The sequence below is a fragment of the Gekko japonicus genome, unplaced genomic scaffold (genome assembly GCF_001447785.1).
Source record: "Gekko japonicus isolate JY-2015 unplaced genomic scaffold, Gekko_japonicus_V1.1 scaffold1381, whole genome shotgun sequence".
Classification (NCBI taxonomy): domain Eukaryota; kingdom Metazoa; phylum Chordata; class Lepidosauria; order Squamata; family Gekkonidae; genus Gekko; species Gekko japonicus.
In genome coordinates, this window is record NW_015160883.1 from 5,385 (window position 1) to 11,646 (window position 6,262).

Sequence of the window (6,262 nt, forward strand, 5' to 3'; positions counted from 1 at the left end):
TATGTCTTAAGATTTCAAGGTGTTCCTGAAGAAAAATCTGAGAATCTGAAACAGACTATGTGTGAAGGATTAGGACCTATGGCAGATATAAAAACGGACACACTACAAAGCGAAATAGATATGATCTATAGATGATCTATAGATCATATCCAGAATTTACAAGAAAAAATAATCTGCCTGGGGAAGTGATTATAAGATTCTCTAGAAGACAAGTGAGAGATCAAATTCTCAAAGCGACAAATGGATCTACCTTGAAGATCAAAGACAAAGAAATAAAAGTGTTAAAGGACATCCCGTTTGAAATAAGAAGGAAGAGGAGGAGATATAGAGACTTGGTGATATTTTTACAAAAGAAAAACATCCCCTACAGATGGCTAGTTCTCGAAGGCACAATCTTCAAATTTATGGACAAGAAAGAAAAAATTGACTCTCTCGAAAAGGCACGTGAATTTTTGCGTCAATATAGTCGTCCATCAGGAGAGGTAGAAGCTGAGAAAGAGGACAGCATTAAAGATAGCGAAGAAGAAGGAGCAGCGGCTGAGATGAGGACTCAGACTCCAAATTAGGGGCAGTGGCCCCGAAGACAAGTTACTATTTGAGAAAGCAAAAATATAAAACATGAGATGTTGTTACACTCTGAATGCTCTTATAATATATTATTATTAAAAATCTTATATTGCTTTTTAAGAAGTCAGAAGTAGAAGTGTTTAAAGTTATATTATCAGCATAAATTTATTGTTAGATGACCACACTCAATGAACGTTAATGGAATTATGAGCTAAAAGCTAAACTTGTTAAGCAATATGTATGACCACCATCTCTTGGGTTTTTAGTGGGTTTTCTTTACTTTCTCCCATAGTATGTTGTTCCCTTCCCTAATTTCATTGTAGTTTTAATAGTTTGTAGTGTATAGAAAATGCAAATTAAAAAATCCCCTATGCCCCCCCAATTAAATAAATCCAGGATATGTCCTCTAAGTGCCATTCTGCACAGACCAATTGAAGTTTCTCTTCTTTTGACAAAAATGCTGACAGCAACCTCACATTGCCTAGGTGTATTCCTGGCGTAAGGATGTCATCAGTCCTGATGTTTTAGCTGCTTCTGCATGTGAATAGGCATGAACAAGATGTGATGTATTTCACTGTGGGCAAATATAGTCAGGGCAACTAATACAGGACAATCAGTATTTCTGTATATCGGATGTCTGGGTTTACCCACCTGTAGTCATTGCTTGACCCTTGTGGGAGAAGGTACACTTTTTTTAAAAAAAAGCTTATGGAGATGTAAACATGCTCTGAGTTAGTTCTATTTTTATACCCGGGGCTCCTTTTCTTGATACTCCACTGCCAAAAGACTGACTAAAGTAGCCCACCATACAGTATGACTGCAGAGTACTTTAGAAGTGGTATAGAAGTGAGGTAGAAGTGGGAGTAGCTATGAAGCAGTCAGCTGATGACTGCAGCATATGCCAATGTTTAATTTGTTGATATGCTAAAGCAATAAAAGGCACTATAAAAAAAGAGAGCTCAAAGCATAATCAGTGTTATAAGCCTATTTTTAACGTATGCTATCTTCTCATAATTTCCTGCAACCTCATAAAACATTTCAGGTACGTTCCTTCTATTAATCTTGCCAGATCCTGTACCAAGGTGAAGGAGAGACCTTGATGAGCAACATGGGGGGGGGCGGGATTACATACACACATTGACATATGATGCTGCCTTATACAGAATCAGACCCTTGGAACTTCTTCAAGGTCAGTACTTTCAATTTAGACTGGCAGCCACTCTCCAGGGTCTCCAGGAGCGGTCTTTCGCTTCACCAGCTGCCAAATCCTGTAACTGGAGATGCTGGGGATTGACTCTGGGACTTTCTGCATGCCCAGCAAATGCTCTACCACTGCGCTACAAATGGTCCATAAATAAATAAATAAACAAACAATCCAAGTCTCTCCATGTGTCCTTAGATGCTTGACTAAGATTAATGGAATTTATTCCCACACGTATAAGATTCAAGTCTTAAGGTTTCCTTTAAAAAAAAAAAAGAGGCACATCAAGCTTTTAAAAACCTTACTGACTGATCATCCTTGAAAATATCAGTTTAAGAAGTTGGGTCACTCTCAAACCTTCCATGGACTTTACACCATTATTATCCATCACACACAGCAGTATTTTAATCAGCAATGCCCTCATTCACAAATATATACAAAACTCCCCACCCTCACTTCATGAATATTGCATTCCATGACAATTTCTAAGCCAAACAGCATGTTTTGTTGAGTTATATACTGTACACTTTCCCACATATGTCAAAAGTATAAAACTCACCTGAGATAGTGATCTTGACAGATGATGGAGCATTCAGAAGACTAGCAAATCTGAGAAGACTTTTTCAATCTCATGGTCAATTTTTTTCAAAAAATGGCTTGTTGACTTGACTGTAAATCAAGCCCGTTTGATTTACATTAGGTGGAGGTTCTTGGGAGGTTTTATTGCTACTGGAAGTATACCATTTCCAACTGACAAACCAGGGACTTTGCCTCAATTGAAAAGGAGAACGAAGCTCATTTTATTAACACACTGGCATACAACTATATAAACAAAATGTCACTTTTGTATATAACCACTACAGCAGGAGGATGGGGGTGATGAAAACAAGGGGTACAAAGGCAAGATCTGGGTGAGCTTAGTGACCCAACCATGTCATGAAAATAAATTTGTAAAAGTATGCTTACCACAGTATGTAAAGGAAGATATTGGTCTTTGTATTTAATTAACAGAGTTAATAAACACAGTTATACCATTCTAAGACCATGGACTTTGAACAACTTAGAAGACTGTAACTGTACTTTGGATGGCACTGTTAGTCACAAATGTCTGGAAATGCTAAATATGTTGCTACAACTGTCTGTATTTGGTTGGGATCACAAGTGTTTATAAAACATGTAGGAACTGCTTTGTTTTGACTTACACTAATGAGGAGAACACCTGTGAACTTCAGAATGGTACAGAATTATCTGCAATGGATTCAGGTGAGGGGTTTTTTTGTTTTGTTTTTTGCACCCCATACATCACTTTCTTTTGACACACTATAATGTTTGTACAGAAATATAGATAAAAGAACAGCAGTTTGAACACCCTCCAGCTAATCCAGATACAACATGGTTGCACTTACCCGTAACTTATGTTCATGGAGTGTCCTCTGTGCAGGCACACATGGGACTGCCCTGATGCAGGGCCTTCCGCAGAGAAGAGAAATTCACAGGCTTCTAGAAAGCTCCTAGATGAGTGCTCCCCCTCTCCTCTGTCAGAGGCAGAGACATTTTCTAAACACGTTAGGCATTCAGAGTGCTCATCATTTTGGACCATTTGCGTGCCACAAAATTGGCACTCCTTAAAGAGGGCCATGAAGAGGGACTTCTACTCACAATTTTTTTTAAAAAAGAGGCGTGCTGAGGTGAATTTAGGAGCAGGAGCTTGTGGTACCTTCTCTTTTCATGGCAGCAACAAGAGAAGAGAGGGAAGAGTGCTCCCTCACCTCTGTCACATGACCAAATGGGTGGAAAAGGTCTCTGCCTCTGATGGAGGGGAGGTGGAGCACTCATCTAAGAGCTCTCTAGAAGCTTATGGATTTCTCTTCTCAGCAGCAGGCCCTGCATCAAGGCAGACCAATGTGTGCCTGCATAGGAGACATGATGATAAAGAATGGGATTCTGAAATCTGTTAAGACTTAATATACTAATTTAATAAAGCAAGCAAATAAAGTTGCAATTTTTAAAAAATACAAAAAAATATATAATTCTGGTAATGGATAGCAGTTGAACCTGAAGGTTTCTGGATTGAGAGTGAAGCCCACAGCAGAGTACATCTAGGAGACGAAGCCCAGTGTTTTTAGGCAGGAGTTTCATCACTCTACTCAAAATCTGTTAATTCAGCTAACCTTTAAAAAAGCCTCAAGAAGATAAAGCAATTCCTCCCTGATTTTCTGGTCTCTGGGGACTTTATAAAACTATTTGCAAACAAAAACAAAGGGGGAAAGGGACACCAAGCACTGGGCCACACAATATATTTGACAAGTTGGGTCCCGCAAGAAACTTGCGGGAGCAGCTATCCCATTCCCTCCACCTTTGCTTCTTTTCCTCTCCCCCTACTTCTCTCACACAATTTCTCCTTCCTGCCATCCCTCTTCTTACTCACTCTTTCTCCTTCCATGCCCGTCACTTCCTTTCTGCTCCCACCCAATCACTATTTCTGCCCCTATCACGCTCCTGGCTTCCCACCTGCTTCCTCCCCCCCAGAGCAGCCTCTCTCCAGGAATCACAATGGATTGTCCAAATACAGAAATCAGTTTCTCTTAAGGTTGCCGGCTCCATGTTGGGAAATTCCTGGAGATTTGGGGGTGAAGCCTTGGGAGGATGAGGTTTGAGCTTGGAAGTGACTTCAGCAGGGTATAATACCATAAACTCCACCCTTCAAAGCAGTCATTTTCTCCAGGGTAACTGATCTCTGTCATCTGGAGAGCAGTTGTAATTCCAGGAGATCTCCAGCCCTCACCCATAGGCAGGGCCAGCTCACCCACTAGGCGAACTAGGCATTCGCCTGGAGTGCTGGGCCCTGGATGGGGCGCCGAGCTGTGCCTCCCCCCCGTCAAAAGCCCGCGAGCAGCTCTCCAAGTGTCAGCACTTCGCTAATTGGGGAGAGGCATCCAGTGAGCATCCCGTGCCTGGAGACAAGATCCCCCCCACCTCACTCCCAAACTGCCTTCGGAAGCGGAGCACGAGAGAAATCCCTCTTCCATCTTGGAGGGTGCTGCAGGAACATGTGGGTCTGACAGCTGCGGGGGGGAGGCGGTGGCGGCAGTAGCAAAAGGGTGGATGGCTCCAGAGGTCTCCAGGCCCCACTGGGAGGTTGGCATCTGCGCCAGAAGGCAGCCTCGCCTAGGGTGCAGAAACACCTCGAGCCGGCCCTGCCTATAGGTTGCAACAAACCAGAGAGATTACGGGAAGGAAGTTGAGAAGAAGCAAACAACTGTGATGTATTATGCCAAAAAAGTCTCCAAAGACTAGAAATGTATTTTTCCAATATTCAGTTTACTAGACGCAATTAAAACGCCATCAACACCAACAAATCATGCATATCATATCTCGTTACGTGTATAAGGTTATCAATGTGGGTAGCGTTGAAATACAATATGAATCCATTCGACAAACTCTCTAGTAGTATCTCATCATGACACTCATCAAATATCCAGGAATTTCACAACCTGGAGTTGGCATCCTTTTTTCCGGAAAGGAGCACCACTGGGAGCTTGGGGGAAGCGGAGACTTCCAGCCTATGGGTTAGACCCAGAGCACTGCTAGTGGAGTAAAGATGGCAGAGCAGGTCTTCCTTGTCTCCCCTTCTCCAACTGCAGTCCACTGAGAACACTCAGAAGAGTTTGGAGACAAATGGCCAGTGGCTTGGGGAATACAAAGGCCATGAAAGACCTTCTCCATCAACTCCTTTTGTGAACTCTTCCACTGGATTCAATCCAATACATGGTGGGTGTAAAATATCAGTGCTTCTTCTAAGATGAAAAATCTCTTTGAGCCCTGACCTAGATAGCCCAGGCAAGCCTGATCTTGTCAGATCTTGGAAGCTAAGCAGGGCTGACTCTGTCAAGTATTTGGATGGGAGATATCCAGAGAATACCAGGGCTGGAAGGCCAGAGGGTGGATATCGAGATACTTCTCTGAATGTTCTCCACACTCCAGTAGGAGTTGCCAGAGATCGTCATGCCTTCCAGGCATGGGCATACACACACACACATGCGCTCTCTCACACACATACACACACTCACACACAGAGAGAGAGACAATGCAAAAGAAAGAAAGAGAAATATATCTTTTTGAATTTGAGTCCCAAACCACATACAATATTCCATCTTTGCTATTATTTGCACAGGAGCTTTAACAGATTAAATGATTTCTCATGTAACAGTAATATTTCTTGGTGAGGGATTAACACATAAATACTAGCTCAGGGTTCTAATCAGCTGAGTCACATTAGATCCAATCACACAACTCCTGACAACTTTATTTTATTTTATTTTAAAAAAACTGACTAAGGCTGCTGCCACACACGCTAAGTAATCCACTTTCAATCCACTTTCAGTGCACTTTCAAAGTGGATTTTGCCAGTTCACACAGTAAAACTCCACTTTGAAAGTGCACTGAAAGTGGATTGAAAGTGGATTACTTAGCGTGTGTGGCAGCAGCCTCACG